The 19,675-nt window shown below is 39.7% G+C and overlaps 1 long non-coding RNA gene across 1 annotated transcript in view; it reads right to left on the bottom strand.

Annotated features, from left to right (window-relative positions):
- LOC309662815 overlaps positions 1-19,365 on the bottom strand; it is a 32,484-nt gene extending 13,119 nt beyond the window's left edge. Inside the window, exons 1-2 of the long non-coding RNA XR_014264998.1 lie at positions 14,826-19,365; positions 689-13,144 (exon numbers count right to left, since the gene is read on the bottom strand). This is a non-coding gene — a long non-coding RNA (uncharacterized lncRNA). The remainder of the gene's footprint in view (positions 1-688; positions 13,145-14,825) is intronic.
- Positions 19,366-19,675: the final 310 nt, after the last annotated feature.

The following is a 19,675-nucleotide window of genomic DNA, read 5'->3' as shown; positions in this document are numbered from 1 at the left end:
CCATAGTGTTGTTGATACACACATCTTTTAATTTTCATGAAGTCCAATGCGTCTATTTTTTATTGTGTTACATATGCCTTTGGAGTCATATCTAAGAAATCACTGCCAAATCCAATGTCATGAAGTTTTTGTCTTGTTTTCTTCTCAAAGTTTTATGGTTTTAGGTCTTACATGTAGGTCTTTCATCCATTTTGAATTAATTTTTGCATATGGTGTTAGTAAAGGGTCCAACTTCATTATTTGCATGTGGTTATCAGTTGTCCCAGAATAATTTGTTGAAAAGACTGTCTTATTCTCATTGAATGGTCTTTCTCCATTGACTGGTCTTGTTAGTCTTGTCAAAAATCATTTGGCCGTATTTGTGAGGATTTATTTCTGAGCCTTCTATTCTGTTTCATTGGCCTATATGTCTTGTTTTTTTTTTTTTTTTTTTTTTTTGCTTATATCACACTGTTTTGATTACTGTAGCTTTATAGTAAGGCTTGAAATCAGAAAGTGAGTCCTGCAGGTTTGTTATTTCTCAAAATTGCTTTGTCTCTTTGAGGTCCCTTGAGATTCCATATGAATTTTAGGATGGGTCTTTCTATTTCTGCAAACAATATCACTGAGATTTTGATAGGGGTGACATTGAATCTGTAGATTGCTTTGGAGTGTATGGACATTTCAACAATATTAAGTCTTCTAATACATGAACATGGGATGTGCTTCCTTACTTATGACTTCTTTCATTTCCTTCAGCAATTTTTAAAAGATTTTATTGTGCAAGTCTTTTCCCTTCTTGGTTAAGTTAATTTGTAAGTATTTTATTCTTTTTGATGCAATTGTAATTCCAATTTTTTTTTTTAACCTGGGAATATCCTACTTACCCCTCACTTTTGAAAGATAGTTATGCCAGATACAGAATTCTTCTTGATAGCTTCTTTTTTGATTTTTAGCACTTTGAAAACCTTGGTCCACTGCCTTCTGGCCTCCAACATCTTTGATGAGAAATCTGCTAGTTTTATTTGGGACACTCCTTGTGTTTGGATTCACTTTTTTGTTGCTTTTAAGATCCTCTCTTTGTCTTTGTCTTCTGAAAGTTTGATTAAAATGTGTCTTGGTACGGTCTCTGAGTTCATTCTACTTGGAGTTTGTTGAGCATTTTGGAGTTTTATAGTAATGTATTTCATCACATTTGGGAAGTGTTCAGCTATGGTTTTTAAAAAGTATTCTCTCTGCCTTTTTTTTCTTTAGTTTTGGACTCCCACAATGTGCATATTGGGTCCATTTGATTGTGTCCCAAATGTCCTCTTATGATCTTTTCAATTTTCCCAATCTTTTTGCTTTCTGTTCCTCACACTCGATAATTTCCATTAAGCTTTCAAGTTTACTAATTCTTTCTCCTGTCTGCTCAAATCTGCCTTTGAATTCCTCTAGTAAACTTGTCATTTTAGTTATTGTACCTTTCAGTTCCAGAATTTATTTTTGGTTTCTTTTTAGGTTATCTATGTCTTCATTGACATTTTCATCTTGTTCATACATGATTTTCTTGAGTTTATTCATATCTTTCTTTAGTTCCTTGAGCATCTTTAAGAAGTTGTTTTCATCTTTGTCTAGTATATGTCCCATGAGGTCTTTTTCAGGGCCAGTTTCTGTGAATTTATTTTCTTCTTTAAATGGGCTGTACTTTCCTGTTTCTTTGTATGCTTTGTGATTTTTGCTGTTGTTGTTGAAAGTTGGACATTTGAATTTAATCATGTGGTAACTCTGGAAATCAGACTTTCCCCTTCCCTGGGGTTTGCTGTTTTTTGTTATTGTCTTTGCTTATTTATTATTATTATTATTTTAGGCTATCTCTTGCTGATTATCAGCCTGAGGAATAAACTTAAGGTCTTCTCAGGTCTTTACTAGACCTTCTCCTGGGTACACAGTGCCATTTTCTACATTTCCCCACACAGGCAGTTGTTTTTAAATGTCCTAGTTTTTAATGTCTTTGTCTTAAAAAGGGGAAAAAAGAGAAAAATGAAGGGCAGTAAAAAGGGTGCCAGCCCTTTAAATTCCTTGGAAGTTTCTTCAGTCTGAGGAAGAGGGTCTTGTAACATTGGGGGTTGGCGCAGGTACAATGGCTGCCCACTTCTTGTCTGCACCTCTGTGATCAGAAGCAGCAATCAGCCAACAAACACAGATGTCCAATATTTGGTGGATAACGTCCTTTTTGCCCACCCTGGCTTCCGCTTCAGGAATACATGCATGGCTGCCTGACACACAGCTGGCATGTCAGATGGGTTGCTGCTAGTATACTAAGAGCTAAAATTGTCAGAAATAAACCACAATTTACTGTCTAAGCCTTCATCTGGAAGTTGCAAGCCTTCTATAAACTCCAGAGTTCCAAAATGGTTACATCAGACAGATTTTGTCATTGCAAATTTTATCTACAGAATTTTTAACTACAGAATTTTTAGAACGATTTTCAGGCATGAACTTTGCTCTAAGCCTTTTTCTTTACCATATTTACTTGGTTCTTAGCCTTAATTTTATCTCATTTTAGTCCTAAATTTGCTCCTCAGATTTCATGAAATACTTTAGCATCCTGGTTTGGGTCTTCACAATTCCCTGAGACAATCTGTATAGAACAGTTAAGAAGTCCACGAGGGCAGAAATCCTAGACTGGAATCATAGGTCAGCCACTTGCCATCTTTGTGATCAAGATTCATCTGGCATCTCAGAGCCTTGTTCTTCTCACCCATGAAACTTAGAGCTTAGAGAGGTTTGTTGTAAAGATTAAATTAGAAAAGCAGTTAAATGGCTTTAGTCCAGTGTAAGAAACATGGCAAACTTCATTGCATACTATTTGAAATGATAATTTCATAAGTTGTATTGTAATTACAATGCCTGACTATTTTCATCTCTAGCAAGTACCCAAGGTTTCTCAGCACTGGTCTGCAGACCCTCACTGAGGCATCAGTCCTGCTGGAGACCCGTATGAGAGCTCACCCTCTTCCCTGGCAATGTGCACACTCAACAGTTACCTCCCAACATATGATCACTTGTGGACTCAAGGCCATATTCTCTTCCTAATTAAAATAAGATAAAACTGATGCTTATTGTTAATAGCTTTAAATGTCCACTTAACACAGCTTTCACCATATCAAGGTAAAATGAGATTTGAATTGTCTTCACGCAAGGAAAATCATGTGTTTTTCTTCTAACAGTCACTGCTGACATCGGGCCTATTAACAACAACAAAAAATGAGATAAAGGTATAGTTTTTATGAACAATACACCCTTTAGAATGTGTTTATGAGAATAGATGTGTTTGAAGGGGAGAAAGCAGCCCTTTTTCATTTCTGATGTGATGTAAATATGTCACTCTCAACTTGTACACTTGGCTCCCATTTCCGAGAATCATTTAGTTCCTTTTTTTATCAGTTACATAAAAGTGAAGGACTTTGGTTTATTCCTAGTTTAAATAAAGAGAACACGAAGGTAGCAGATCGTCAAGGACAGAACGTTGTCAGAGGAGATGGTGCTTGACAGTGAGAGGCTGACCAGTAGAGGCAGGTGCCACCAAGGAGAGCGAACAAGCTCAGTTCTAAGTGGTTCATTTTCTATCTGTATAAATATAAAAATGAAAACATGTCACATTGTCAGGGACGCTCTGGGCTCTGAGCATTGGATGTAAGATGGGCTAGGAAGGAACCTACCAAGTGCCCTAGAAGCGTCTCTTCACTGGAGTGCTCTGGGGACACGCACCTCCCTTCCGGCTTAGAGCCTTGGTCTTTCAGTTGGCTCCTCTGCCTTCTTTTCCCCTGAGTTTAACCTTTGTGTTTCTCACTTTTATATATGCTTCTGCAATCTTGATTATCCCACGTCGAAACTGTATGAGCTTGGGTGGGTCACTTAACACTCTCAGCTTTAGTTTACACATCAGTAAAACGGGCATAATAATAGTGACCAACTCATATTAAAATATTTAAAGTATTTTATCTCTCTTGTGGTATTTTACCACTCGTCTCAGGTCTAGTAAAGACCTGAGAAGACCTTCAGTTTACTTAGACTCAGTAAGTAAAACACTTAGAAGCTTCATTCACTGCAATCATTGAATTAACAGTATTTCTGATGACAAACAATAGAATCCTTGCCGCGGTTCAAGTGCAGAGTAAAACCTTCATCTGGGTGCTGTGCTGCTGGGGAAAGTCACACAGACATTCTCAGTAGCTTCACTTCAGAGCTGTAGTAAAATCAAAATGGGCACTCAATATTATCATGACACCCTCTGAGTTTTTCTAGAGGGATCATTTTTCACTCCTGGGAATAAATATTGTATGATATCTATCTCCATAAGATTGCCAAACCATTCCTTCTACCTCTCATCTCAACTATGAAGTTGCTCACATGACACTGGAAGAAAAAGAAATCGACAAACTACATCATTTCCCTATTACCAACTGGTAGTCTCCCTCTACTCAGCTTTACTTTCTTAATCTGAATACAAAGAAGGAATTGTCCCTTCTCCTATCGAAGGTCAGTTCCTGCACATCTAGGGCCAGTGCTCCATCCCTCCTGGCTCTATTTGGTTATTGTGATTCTCCTGAACCATAAGCATCCATATTTCTGTTGAATCATTTCCATTAGCACATGGACATGTGCTGGTGCATTCTATATTTAAAATTAAAAATAAAGAATTCTTTCTTTTCTTCATTTCTGTTTGGCTACCTCTATAATTGTCTGCCTCAGATTCACAGAAGGAGTCTCAAGAGTGATTTACTTTTGCACTATCCACTTCCTACTGAACCCACTCCAATAGGCTTCTTCCTTGACCATCCCATCCATTCCTTTAAGTAACAAATGTACAGGCCAAATCTATGCTAGGCTTGGGAGATGCAATAGTGAGTAAGAGAGAGAGCAATTCTTTCTTCACGACACTTACGTTGTCTAGCATTAAAAAGGATTAAGAAAAAAACAAGTGACCACACTAATTATAAAAGATGCTAACAGGAAAAAAAAACAGGTGATTACTTGGATAATAATTGAGGTTCATTTGGGTAAACCTGAAGGGCCTGTGAGGAAAGCTCATGGATCCTCATGGTGAGGAAAAGTGAGGCTCTTGGGTTAGGTTCTAGGTCTTTGTGGAAGACACAAAGAGATAGGACAGATACTCTAGATAGTGTGGGTCTTTCCAAAAGCAGGAGATGTTCATTTCACAGTTTAATGATGAATAAGACTTAGTCAAGAGTTGAGGAAAAGAGTATTCAAGTTAGAGCAAAGGAACGTTATGTCAAAGTCTGGTAAAGGAAAGTTTGAACTTTTCCAGAAGTGAAAGAAAATCTGTAAGCCTGGATTGTGGTGAACAAGATGGGGAAGTGCCCAAGCTGGGCATGGAGGGTGTGTAAGGACCAGAACTTGAAAAATCCAGAAGGCCACTGTCAGTAGTTTGGAAATTCATTTCTTACACAAGGATTATGACTGAAGGCTGTGTAGCAATTAATAGCATTTTTTTTGTTGGAGACAGTCTTGAAATACTGCTTATGTGAAAAGTGAGAGGCCAACTAGCAGATTATTCTGATGGGCCTGGAGGGAAACAATGGTGGTCTAGCTAGTAATTAATCCTCCCTAGTAATTATGCTCCGTCTTAGCCAACTGGACACCCTACAGAGCCTTCACCCCAAATGGCCTATTTTGGTGCCTGAGATTTTCTGATAGTAGAAACTGAAACCCAACTCTATTATTTCATTATTATTGGATTTCGTAGAACTCAGGAGTTGTGGCCCTATGCGATTGTGAGTTATTATTTTTATTGAGTTCCCAAAATATTTATTTAGTTATGGTACTAGACATTCTTAGATATAATTTTGCAAGTAAAACTTCATGGAGTTGGAGGCCCTGAAAGTCTATTGACTTATCTAAAATCTCATATTCACTAGTAGATACTATATTTTAAATGAGTTCTTTCTAGCTTCCGGGTAATAAGGAAGTGATGAACTAGCCTTAAAATAATAATGTTACTTGAGTAGCACACAGTGTATTAGTGTTTTTCTCATTGTATTCAAATTTGCTTACCTTTTCACCCTCAAATCTCCTCTAATCTTGAGTCAGGTGAGAGGATTTACGTATGGAAACGCATCTCATTGACTTTCCTTCCTAACTACTTCATATTCTATTGGAAAAAGCAAGAGAGCTAAAAATAGAATAAGGTAATTTAGTAACCTCTGGACAATTCTGGGAAATTGAAAAACAGAGTCTGTGATCACACACACACACAAAAAATACCATAGGGGCTTCCCCGGTGGCGCAGTGGTTGAGAGTCTGCCTGCCAATGCAGGGGACACGGGTTTGAGCCCTGGTCTGGGAAGATCCCACATGCCGCGGGGCAGCTAGGCCCGTGAGCCACAACTACTGAGCCTGCACGTCTGGAGCCTGTGCCCCGCAACAAGAGAGGCCGCGATAGTGAGAGGCCCGCGCACCGCGATGAAGAGTGGCCCCCGCTTGCCGCAACTGGAGAAAGCCCTCGCACAGAAACGAAGACCCAACACAGCCAAAAATAAATAATAAATAAAATTTTAAAAAAATACCATATTTGGATAATGAAAATGTATCATGACAAGTCTGTAGAAAGTGACATCTTGAAAACTCACATTGTACCAAATCGAATCTTTCCTTCATGATGGCAAATGGATAGGTCCCACCTCAAATTTCTTTCTACTGTCCCAAAAAACAAGGTAGTCATTCTATTGCCTAAAATGAAAGAAATCATTCTAGGGAAACTTCAAGTGCTTTTAAATGAATAATCCTTTACATGTTTAACATTATCTTCCTCAATGACGAGAAAAGGAGTGCCATTTTAGTGTGACTAAAACTGTAGAAAACAGATCCTGCTTATTTGATATTTCTGATGGAGAGAGGATGGAGGTATTAATGTCATCAGAGCATGTACTATTGATATAAAGTGGGATCCAAACACAGAGAGAGATGATTGATTGACTGATAAATGTGGGCGTACTTTTATTAAATCATGAAAACAAGAGTCACAAGGCCAAATGACTGTATCATTTATCATAACTGTGAAACTGTAAAAGGAGGTGGGGATGAGAATACTTAACATAAACTGTTTCTGAAATGAAGGAGACGTTAAAATCAGGCTAATTTGGATTGTGTCTTAAACTCATCGTTTAGCTGATGTCTATCCCATTCCCTGCATGTGCTGTAAAACTCCTGCTGTCCGTCTCTAGTAACTTGGGAAACTTTGCACAAGATGTGGTATTTATCCTGGAAACCCAGGAAAACCCAAGCTCCTTCACATACCAGCATGAAAACTGAAGCTCAGAGGAGGGAATTGACATGCTCAGAGCATCATTTTCCTCACACATTGTATTCATTCCTAGGGTTGCCATAAAAAATTGCCACAAACTCGAAGCCTTAAAATAACAGGAATTTATTCTCAGTTTTAGAGGCTAGGAGTTTAAAACTGAGATGTGGGCAGGGCCATACTTCCTCAGAAAGCTCCAGAAAAGAACTCCTTCTGGTCCCTTCCAGCTTCTGGTTCCTCCTGCCACTCCTCGGCTCGTGGATGCTCTACTCTCTGCCTTCTTCACATGACCTTCTCCCCTGTGTCTCTGTGTCTGCTCCACTGTGTGTAAGGACACCCTTCATTTGTTTCAAGGGCCAGCCTAAATCTAAAGTGGTTTCATCTCAAGGTACTTAGCTAATTGCTTCTGCAAAGACCCTATTTCCAAATAAGGTCATATTCTTAGGTTCTGAGTGGACACGTATTTTGGGTGGGACACTATTTAACCTCCTATTTAACCATCTATAAATGGAGCTGGCGATGCCTAACTTGTAGGATCGTTATCATGACTGAATAACTGTCAGGTAAAATATCTGGTACATTTTAAATGATCCATATTTTTTGTTTGTTTTTAGGGACACCACTATAATTATCTTTATTCCTGACCAAGATTGGTCTGGATATTCTCATTTTCTTAAATATATTTTCAAGGTCTGCTCTGCTTTAGGTGTTGAGTATACAAGGAAACTGCAGTATGCAAATAGGAATGATTATTATTCTATCTACTAGGCTGTGTGTTATAAATGCTTCCCAGAAGCATGGACGTTGTGCAGAAGAGGGAGTGGTAACTTCTGGAAGAATGTGGCTGATAACTTTTCAGTAAACCTTTGCAGGAAGGGTCACATGTTATTTTAAGTGGGTGGTGAACTAAACTAAGAAGCAACACTACGATGTAACTAATTGGCTCCAAAGTGAGGTTCTTGAGCACCATGCTTTTCTCTCTCTGACATTAAAATTGATAATAGGAAATGAATTTATTCTTTGAAATGAGCACAGTTTAAGTAAAACAAGCACTCTATGAAAAAAAATTTTGAAGATTTTGAGCATTCTACCTTGCTAATGACAATAGTGAATCCTTATTGGAAATCAGTTTCAAAATATATACTCAAGAATTATTTAAGAGCTTGTATTTTTTGACCCAGGAACTCCTTATTATTGAGAATAACTTTGGAAACTGTACTTGACTTTTTAAACCTTTTTACACTTATATATTTATTTATTTAATCTAGCAGTGTTTTTGACATTGGAATTGGGAAACAATGTAATGCCCAACAGTGGGATATTAGTAAAAGAAATTATGATATTCCCCTCAGTTGAATACTGCATGGTCATTATAATTTGTATTTCAAAAAAGTGTAATAAAATAGAAGAAAATACTGGACTGAACGTCAATATTATGACATAGTATGAGTGTGTTTCGTGTTTGGTAATTGCAATCATTGTTGTTTTTGTTGTGGTCATCCATTTACAATGCCTGGTGTCAGTTTATTTATCTCGTAAAAATAAAATACAGTGTGTGTGTGTGAAAAAAAAATAGAAGAAAAGTTAACCTTTGATAATATGTATCTTAGATTGGTTGTTCCCAGAAACAGATCCTGAGATAAGGATTTTTCCCAGTTGTTTGTTTGAGAAATGATAACAGGGAGCACAGTAAGAGGTGCCAAGAATTGAGGTAGACGATAAGGAAGCTACTAAAAATAATGGTTGGTAAACAATTTGTCACTATGGGAAAGTGGGGCTCAGTCCTACTGGAGACTTCTTAGAGATACACAAAGTGTTCTTCATAGTTGTTCCATCCGAGGGACCAGTATGCTGGTGTCCGTCTCTGCCCTCCAGCTCTGTCACTGGTGGAGGTCTCTTCTCAGGAGTATTAACTCTACAGCACTTATGGCACATTTGGTGCCTGACATACATTCTAGAAGCTGTAGACAGACCCAACTTCAGTGGGAAGCTCTGGGCTTGACATGCACAAAAAGGTTATGACAGGCAGCATGTTCCACATCATATGGGAAAAAAATATTGTGTTCAAATTCTGATAATGACTTTTTGTAAAGCTTCACTAAGAACATGCCTTTTCTTGTATCAGAACCCTTAAATATAAGAGAATTTATGTGATGATATTTTGTAAATAATCACAACAATAATGATTATTGGGCTTCCCTGGTGGCACAGTGGTTAAGAATCTGCCTGCCAATGCAGGGGACACGGGTTCAAGCCCTGGTCCGGGAAGATCCCACATGCCACGGAGCAACTAAGCCCGTGTGCCACAACTACTGAGCCTGCGCTCTAGAGCTCGCAAGCCACAACTACTGAGCCCACGTGCGACAACTACTGAAGCCCATGCACCTAGAGCCCGTGCTCCAGAACAAGAGAAGCCACAACAAAGAGAAGCCCGCACACTGCAAGGAAGAGTAGCCCCCGCTCGCCGCAACTAGAGAAAGCCCGCGTGCAGCAACGAAGACCCAACACAGCCATAAAAAAAAAAATAATAATGATTATTATTGTGAGAGTGGTTATTCATTATGCTCTTACTATCGGGGAACTATTATGATTTCTTTTTGTCCAGGTAATATTGCTAGGAGCTAGTGGCACCACCCTTCAATGTTAAGCAACCTGGTTTCAAGAAGATAATTTTAACGAATATGTTATACTATATAATCCTGCCATCGTGTAAGTAAGGAGAATTCCCACAAATTAGAAAAATAGAGAAGCAACAAGAGTGTGTATATAATAGATCAATGAACGATACCCATGTAAGGAAACAGTAAAAGAAATGCAATGTGTTACAAAATACAAAATGTGCTTGTGTGATGGAGGTTATAGGGACTTTGCTTCCTTTCCTCCTTTTCGATTAATTGAAAGGTCATGTGTTTGTCTATGAAAAAACTGTTGACTCTTTTCAACGGGTGATGAGGAGAGGTGAAACAATCCTTGAAGACCAGAAAATGCTGAATCCTGATTCTGCAGTTGAGCAGACTCGTAGTGTTCAGACTTTGTCAATCTCCAGAGGACAGAGACAGACAAGATAAATATTAGAGTTTCTGGGTGCCGTGTTCTTTGAGGGCATCTGCCTTTATAAGAAAGATAGATTCTGGCTCAGGAGCAGTCATTATCACACTGTCCAACATCAAAAAGCCCCTCCTCCCTGCTCTGCCCCCAGCACCCCATTGATCTTGGACATCGCTGGGTGCTCTTGGACTCTTCCCAGCATCTGCTCAGCCTCTGAGCCCCTCCAACCCTCACTTTGCTTCTACAGGTCACATTAAATCCAAATTATGGAATTCCTTTAGGCAGAACTTTTTCAAAGAGTTGAAGCCAAAATAAAAGTTAATGAATTCCAGCAAAGGCAAAAGACTTCTGGATAGATGTTTTACCCTTTTTATTCATTGAGCTCATGCAGTTTTTGCTTTCTCAGTTTTCTCTTTGTGAAACTCTCTGTTTCACCAATGTTTCCAAAATTAATTTTGACCTTCCGGCAACATTTTAATTTCACATGCCCCAGTAGATTCTCTTTGTTCAAAAACTTATTCCATATATTCATTATTCTTTTTAGAAAATAGCATTATCTTGCACAACATAAGTATTCATTATATGCTTAATTACACTGAGAACTGCACATAGAGGCATTAGCCAGGTACAAGGGAAGCAGTGCTTGTCTATGGGGGGAGCCGACCTGGATTCAGAAATGACCCTGTTATTTTTCACGGGGTCACTTCAGTGTGGGGCTGCTCCAAGCTGGAGTTCTGCTCTCATCAGAAGCTCAGTGAGTCACCTACCTGAGTCTCATTTTCATGACTCTATAACATGATAGAGACCTTTAGGATTTTGTGACAATTTGGGAACGGTATTGCTAGGGTACATGAAAGGTGATGATGGAAGGTGATGATCCAGAATATATAATGAGTGGTATTTATTATTATTAATGATAACATCTCCTTGACATGAGAAATGAAGTACTCTTCTCTATGCAGAATCATTCAAGTGCCTTGTCAAGAAGGTTCGACTGGAGAAGAGGAGATGGCTTTCCTTCACCTTCAGGAATAAATCCAGACTCCTCCCCGGGCTTAATGAGGCACTGGGCAATCTGGTCCCAGGGCAGTTCTCTAAGCGTGTCCTGGTCCTGGTGGACTGAACTTCTGCTTCACTCACTGTCCTGCATGCTGTTCTGGACACAGAGCAAACCCTTCCACACTTCTTTGATTCTGCATTTGCTTTTCACTGCATTTGGACTGCTCTACATACCTCAATGTCCCCATCCTTGTATGTCTGACACCTTCTTATCTTCCCTGGGTCACCTCCACCCTCGTTCCCTCAGAAAGCCTTTTTCTGACTATACTATTGAGGTGTCTCTTCATTCCTGGGCACTCTGTTTCATGATGTCATGATCTCTTTATAGCACTTGTCTCTATCTGAAATTCCCTTTCCAATTATTTCTTGATTTTTTTTTTCTCTTTCTTCCAACGAAAATGAAAGTTTCACAAAGGCAGTGATCTTCCTGGTCTTCTTTCCCACTATATCTGCAGCTTTTTAAAAAAGTGGTTGTTGCTCAATCATAGTTGAATGGATGTGAATTGGATAAGAATAAATGGATGAATTAATGAAAATGACTCTGGTTTAAATGAACAGGTGTTTTGTTTTGTTTTGTTTTGTTTTCCTATAGAAGTGGTGGGTATAAAAGATGGCTTCTAGAAGAAACAATTTTGGAGCTGGGCTTTGATAGATAAATGATTGGAAAAAAGAAAAAAAAGGGTGGAAGACAGGGAATTGGGTAGATAGAATATGAACCCTGGGGACAAAGAACTCCCTTATATGTCTGCCTATGGTCATCAAAGACTGAATGTGTCCAAAACTACTCCTCCTGCAGCCTCTCTTAACTCAGCAGATGCATGTTCTAACTCTCAGCCTATAAACGTTAGAGTCACCCTTGACTTTTTCTTTTTCTTACAGCCCATGTCCAGCCTATCAGGAAATCCAGTTGGCTTTACCTCAAAATACTTTCAGATATTGGCCATTCCAAACCACCGAGGCACCACTGACTTTCAGATTGCTGCAGTAGCCTTTTAACAAATCTGATCCTAGCCTTGCCTCTTCTACAATCTATTCTCCACAGGGAAGCTGGATTGGGCTTTTAAAACACAAATGGGACTTCCTTGGTGGTCCAGTGATTAAGACTCTGTGCTTCCACTGCAGGGGGCCTGGGTTCCATCCCTGGTCTGGGAACTAAGATCCCGCATGCTGTGTGGTGTGGCCAAACAAATTAAATAAAATTTAAAAAACACAAGTCATCTCCTGTACTTCACACACCACCTCCTCCTCTGGCTCTCCGTTTACTCAGAGTAGAAGCCAAGTCCACAATCTCCCTCTTGGTCTGGCTGATCTCTCTACTTCCTTCCATCCTCTCTCTTTGCCTCGCCCTGCTCAACCCCACTGGCCTTGCTGTACTTCACACACATCATGTATGCATCAACCTTACTCTTGCATCTTTCCTCAACCTGGAAATTTCTTCCCTCAAAACCTGTTTGGTGATTCTCTTACCTCTGAAACTTTTATTCTAATTGCATCTTCTCAGTGAGGGGACCCTATTTAATTCCATCCTCTGTCCCTGCCGGTCCTGATACCCCAGGTCTGCTCCTGATTTTTCTTTTTTGTCTGGCACACATAGAACCTTCTAGAGCACCATATTTTTACTTACTTATAAAGTTTGTTGTTTATTGTCTATCTACCATCCCTAGAATGTCAGTTCCATGTGGGCGGAGATGACCGTCTTTTGCCCAATTCATAATAGGTCCTCAAATAATGAATGAGAGGTAACACTTAGTTCTATTTGGCCCACACACAGGAGAAACAGGTAAAGAAATTGACAGGCATGGCCAGAAAGGTAGCCTGGGGTCAACCGAAAGAAAGCCTTTAAATTCCAGATAAGTGCTTTTGTCCTTTATTCTAGGCACACTGGGACGTGATGGAAATTATTCAGAAAGAAAGTTGCATTGTTGCTGATAGCCCTCTTTAAAATGTGGTAGAAATTTTCTCCTGGACCTTTAACTTTCTTCCTCATAAATTTCATTGACTTAATACTTGCCTTCTTCCAGTGAAGAGGAATTGTTTTGATCAGGAGTAGATGGTGATTGTATTTCTGGCCCATGGCACACTTGGTCCATGCAAGACCTCTGCTTGGTTATTTCCTTTTCCTCCATTTCCTCCTCATAGGAAAATATTCTAACAAGCTTGTATATTCTCATGGGAAGTGTGTAACGTTACATGCATGTTTAGTTACATAAGTGACATTGTGTTACAGGCCTTATGTGGTTAGTTTTGCACATCTCCCTGGATGCGGACACCTAGGTTGGTTCCGCGTTGCCCCAGTTAATGGTGTTACGAGCGTGAATGGAGAGGCCACATTTATCAGGAATCACAGTATCGTTATGGAGAGACCCAGCTTTTCTCACTACTTCTTCCGAAGTCAGCTCAGGTCCAAGCTTCCTTCTCTTCAATTTGCTGTTGTTTAAGGACCTCCTGTGCCCATACTTAGAAAGACAAGATCTACTCACCCTCATTCACTCAAACGCCAGCAACAATAGCGACAACCACAGTTTGATAGAAATTCTTGTTGGCTTTTAGGGGGTACTAAAATTTTTAAAACATTCTTGTCATTTGAACCTGGCCTGAGTTACAGAATTGCAAGATGATTGATTTTCGTGTATAATCATTATGCAACACTTCCAGATTCTGGAAGAGAGTGTAAATATTGAGAATTCGGTGACAGATATATTAAAATAATCAACTGGTTACCTTTTATGAATCACATGAATGAATGAATCTCAGGTTTTTAGTTATTTTCTGGCATGTACCCTTATCTGTATGTAATCATACTTAAATATTGATTAGTACATGTTGTGGATCTATGCTAAGTGCTATAGATGTGCAGTGAGCAAGACAACTGTGTAGTAATGACCCTCACTTTAGCTGTTGTCCCTCAGTCCCTAGAGGTGGAAGGTGTATCTCTCTCCCTGTTCCTCCTCTACGGCAGGACCCCTGTTCCATTGGAACCACTGAAAATACTCCATGTTCTTTGGCAGGATTCCTTGCAACTACAGCCTGGCCTGCCACTCAGTGCTACCCAGGGAATCTTGAGGGGTAGTCAACATATTGAGCTTCTGGGTAAAAGGGTTCTCTCTGTCAATGTTGAACTCAACTTGGTCTTGTGATCCTGGAAAACAGTGATGGTTAAAGAAATCCCCCACTTTTATATTCTGGGAAACAGCTCACTGCAAAGATCCACCTTTCCCCATATGATTTAGATGACTCAGGATGCTCCCTTGTCTACCCGTGACCAGGCCAGACACAGGTTCCCCAAATTCCCATTCTTTGCCTCCTATATGAGTAGCTGAACTGCTTCAATCCACTGACCAATCTGGGCAAAGGACTTAAGTCCTTGACTTGGCCACAATTTACTTGAGCTTCTCTCCTGCCACCAGGTCCTGAAACATGGGGCTGAGCCCACACATGACCCCTCTTTAACAGCCTTTCTTGAGAACAGGTGAGTCTTGGGTGAAACATTCTCTGATCTATAGTCCTCTCTCACCACCCTAGCTCATCCCACCTCCCCACACCCAATTCTTCATCTCTTTCCACCTTGTTTACCTCTCCCTATACAAGGAAAACCCTTTTCTGGCTGACATTTATAGTGCTTGCACATCTCATGGTGTAAGTGCTTCCCCTATGGCAATATCCCCCTCCACTTAGTGCTATATTTTTGAATACAGTCTCCCATTACCTAGGTCCAGAATTGTTTCTTATTTTTCATCTCCTTAAGAAAAACAGATGTATTCAAGAAAATCCTCGTCTCCTTTTTAGCTGGATGCTGTGTTTCTATGCAGGAGGCCTAGAAATTGCTTTGGTCATCTTGACCCATGAGAAAACCCTGCAACTCTATGTCCTCTGAACTTCTTGTTATAATAGATAATAACCTCTTTATGGCTTAAGCCAATAAGAGCTGGGCACTCTGCAGAAAAAACCATCCTCACGGGTACCTGTAACCAAGGGGCTGAGTTGTGGTTTCAATACTCTAGCTGAGGGGAATTTTGAATGTCAGGTTTGTTTCTGGAGTTGCCATAGAGACATTACAGGGATGAGGAAAGATAATGGATTTTAATGATTTGTTGAGTACCTAAAGTGATAGATGTAGAGAGAAGCAGAGTCATTTTAGGGGATTATGACTATCCTATAATATAGCAGAGCAGGTTATAATTCTATATTTTCTCTTCTCCAGGTTGGTGACCTTTGATAGGCAGGTTCACTACACAACAGTGAGCATTTGCTCTGAGTCTCTGAGGTCTTCTGCCATGATGCTTGATTCTGGGGATGCAGAGGAAACAAAGACACAGTTTTTATCCTCAAGGGGCTCATGGTTTATTAGGAGAGTTAGAATTCATAAACAAATAATAGTAAATCAATGTGAAAACCACATTAATGAGCGTGCACAATTTACTGAAGGACAAATGCACTTTGTGGGGTTTTATAGCAAAGACTTGTAATAATGAGACACATGAAGAATGCCAGCAGTTTGCCAGGCAAATGAGGATGAGATGACCATTCCAAAAACAAAGAAAATAAAAAAGAAACGACATGTACCAAATGCACGGATATACAAGCGTGAGAAGACTGACCTGGCCAGACCATACAGTCAGTCCCTCATGGGTCTCACTCAGTCTCTATCCCAGCCTGTAGATGAAGGTTGCCAAACGGGGCCCCTGGGAACTCCAGTGATTCTGTGAGTTTCTCAGTTATCACTCTGTGAGGCCTGGGACTTACAGGAACTGTGGAGGGTTTTGATGAACAGACAAAATCCAGTTACCCATTTTATTAGCTCTGTGACATTGGGTAAGTATCCTAACCTCTCTGTGGCTCAGTTTCTACACGTGTATAATGGGAGAAATGATCGTAACTCTATCACTGGGTTGTTGTAAAGGTAAATTGTATAAATATATATAAAGTTCTTAGAACAAAGCCTGGCATATAGTAAGTGCCATGTATTATCAGCCAATGTTATGATGATCACACTTTAATCACAGGATCACACTTTTTCCAGAACTTTTTACCTATTTACATTGTAACTGAGTAGGATGCTGCTGTATCCTCTGAAACTTTTTTCTTTTCCTTTTTCTTTTTTTAAAATTTATTTTATCAAAGTATAGTTGATTTACAATGTTGTGTTAATTACTGCTCTACAGCAAAGTGATTCAGTTATACATATATATACATTTTTTTCATATTCTTTTCCATTATGGTTTATCACAGGATATTGAATAATGTTCCCCCCTAATCTTGTTTATAGAAAAACTTTAGCCTTCTCTGAGTTCCAAAGAGCAAATTTAATCAAAGAAGTGAGAAAATGCAGAAGCAAAGGAAAACAGTCAAGCAAGACAAAATAAAAATAGCTTAGCCAGAAAACAAAAGTCAAGGACCTTTAGTTCCTCCTCAAGGAATATAGATACTATTCTGAGCCATATACTTTGAGCTGTTTTGCAGATACTGAAACCCCCACTGAGTGGGAGAAGGTAACTGCATGCTGCCCACAAGCATGTAGACCCCAGACCGGTTGGAACCAGAAGGTTGATGATGTTGACTCCCAATTACCTCACCACCAGCCAATCAGAAGAATGTTCACGAGCTGATCACATACCCCACAACCCCCATCCTTCACTCTGTCTTTTAAAACCTTTCACTGAAAACCATCAGGGAGTTCAGGTCTTTTGAGCATTAGCTGCCCATACTCCTTGCTTGACACCTGTAGTAAAGGCCTCACTTTCATCACCACAACCCAGTGTCAGTAGACTGGCTTTATTATGCCCAGGTGAGCAGATCCAAGTTTGATTCAATAATGATATCTTCAGATTTAATTTAAGATACCTTTGAAGAAATGTTTGCAAAAATCTTTTTAACATTTAAAGATAACTCATATAGTTTAATTCTTTCAACACATATATAGTGAATGTCTATTGTGGCCCAGGCATGGTGCTCAGGATAGAACAGCAACACATTAGCAAATACCTCTGCCTTCATGGACTTTCCTTTGAATAGAGAAAGTCAAAAATTAAAAATACATTATGTATAGGAATAAAATATCTTAAATCATGTTAAATTCTCTGATAAAAATAATAGAGCAGAGCATTGGAAAAGAAATGCTGTGAGTAAGAGTTTAATTCCCAATCAGGTTGATAGGAAAGGTCTTGATGAGCAGGTGATACCTGGGAAAGATGTAAAGCAAGTGAGAGAGTGAGTCAGCAGATCACTGGGGAATAAACCCTACGTGTGTGAGGATCTGAGAGGGAACCAAGGAATTCAGAGAGGAATGAGTGGGAAGAAAATGGTAAGGGAGGGTCTTTTGCCCCAAGGTGAGGGGCTGGACTGACTGGGGTATTGTTGGCAACTTGAACTGGAAATCATGGGAGGGTTTGGATAAGTGACGTGACCACTAGGCTAAGAGTGGATGGTTGCAGCCACAAAGGTCAGGATGCAAGTTACTCAACAATCCATGGGAAAAGTGATGGTGGTACCTATTGGGATGGTAGCAGAAATGATAGAATTTTGAATAAACTTGTAAAGGGCTATATGGACAAAGAGGCTGTGACAGCGTGTAGCCAATGAAATTATTCATAATTTATGTCTTTGGCAATCCTGTTACTGAGAAATTGTTTAGTGGGTTCCTGTGTATCTGGGCAAGAAAGAGTTACTGGAGCAGTTTGGCTCTTATTCCAAACACAGGTGCAGCCAATGGTTTTCTTGTCTTTGGACAAGAGTCCTTGGTAATTTCCTTGCTTAAACTGTTCCCTTGTCCCTATCATAAAATAGAATCTGACCCTGAATAATGTGACTTAATGAGGGCAGTTTAACTGCGCATACAAAGAACCACTAAATATACATTTATTTTATATTTAGTCTCAGCCATTATGCATGATTATATTTGAAAGGACACTGGATGGATAAGTCATAAGCCACAACAGGTGTGACTGGAGAAACACACAGAAATCACATAAAATTCAGGAGAGAGAGCAGACAATATAAGCTTCCCACTAGGGCAGCGAGATATAAGGCATGTTTGAACACTGAGGTCAATCAGTGCACAACCAAGTAATTACTGGCGGCCTACACCAGGATGGGAGATGCTGTGGGTGTGAACCAAGGGGCTCCCCCATAACTCACTCATCTTCAATGTGCCCTTGGGTGCCTTGCCTCACTTAAAAGAGGAAATTATGGAGCTGTGGTAGGTGCAGGCTCTATGGAATTATATCAACAACTGAAAGACCAAGGAACGAATAAGCCACGTTGCCCATGATTAAAGCAGATTAGCTGAAGATTTAGCTCCTCTCCATTAAGTTCCTGTTAAACCTGACACTTTCTGTAGGTATTATCTTATTAACAGGCACACACTTTAATGACACACTATTCATTAAGAGGTGATGGCAGGAGGGAAGAAATGACTGTAAGATTCCTAAAAATTCTCACAAGCAGTTGAGACCGAAACTAATGCTCAACAACTTCCTTCTTATCAGGGATTTGCAAGCACCACTTAATTCACTTCTCATGTCAACCCTGTTCTTTAAAGGAAGAAACACTGAGAGAGACGTAGTGAGTTTCTCAGAAGTGGTAGCATTTTCTAGAATCTAAATGGACTCTGAAAATATCGAGTCCCATGTTATTTCCACTACATCATTTGTCCTTCAAGGAGTGAACTATGACACCCAACATCGTATAGTATTTTGGTGGCAGAGCTGTCTTAGTACCCAGGTCTTCTGTGTTTTTCATTGTAGTCTCATGCCAGTTTCTGAGCTACAAGCCTACAGAGTCAATGCCTGGAGAGTTCCTATTAGGATATAGATAACGAGGTTTAAACATACCTCCATCTCTTACGTGAGTGGTGAGAGGGCGCGCTGGGGGGGGTGTAGCTGACTTTTCTGTTTGTGTATTTCATTTATTGTTTTGTAGAACAAGCCTCAGACACTGGAAGTGGCTAAGTATTTCTCTCTGAGTATGAAGAAAGCTTGCCTATTTCCAGGTCATCTTTCTCTTAACCATTAAATTACTTTGGTCTCTGGCATCAAATATCCTTCAGGGGTGGCCTTAGACGAAGCTGTGAAATCCATCCTCTGTTCCGGGAACTTCTTCTTGTTTGCCCTCTCCATCACTCTGTAGAACTCCAATTCTCTAATAGGGCTTGAGGAATTTCCCTCCTACAAGCTCAAACAATTATTATATGTATGAAAACATGCTCTGTTTTGCAATTCAAAGGGCAGGACAACTTTGTTTTCACCTCTTATGTGTTCAGAATCCCAAAGAAGATTTTTAACAAAT

This window comes from Balaenoptera physalus, assembly GCF_965194825.1.
Source record: "Balaenoptera physalus genome assembly, chromosome: 6".
Lineage (NCBI taxonomy): Eukaryota > Metazoa > Chordata > Mammalia > Artiodactyla > Balaenopteridae > Balaenoptera > Balaenoptera physalus.
The sequence above is the reverse complement of the archived record's forward strand: the minus strand, read 5'-3'. Positions and strand labels throughout refer to the sequence as shown.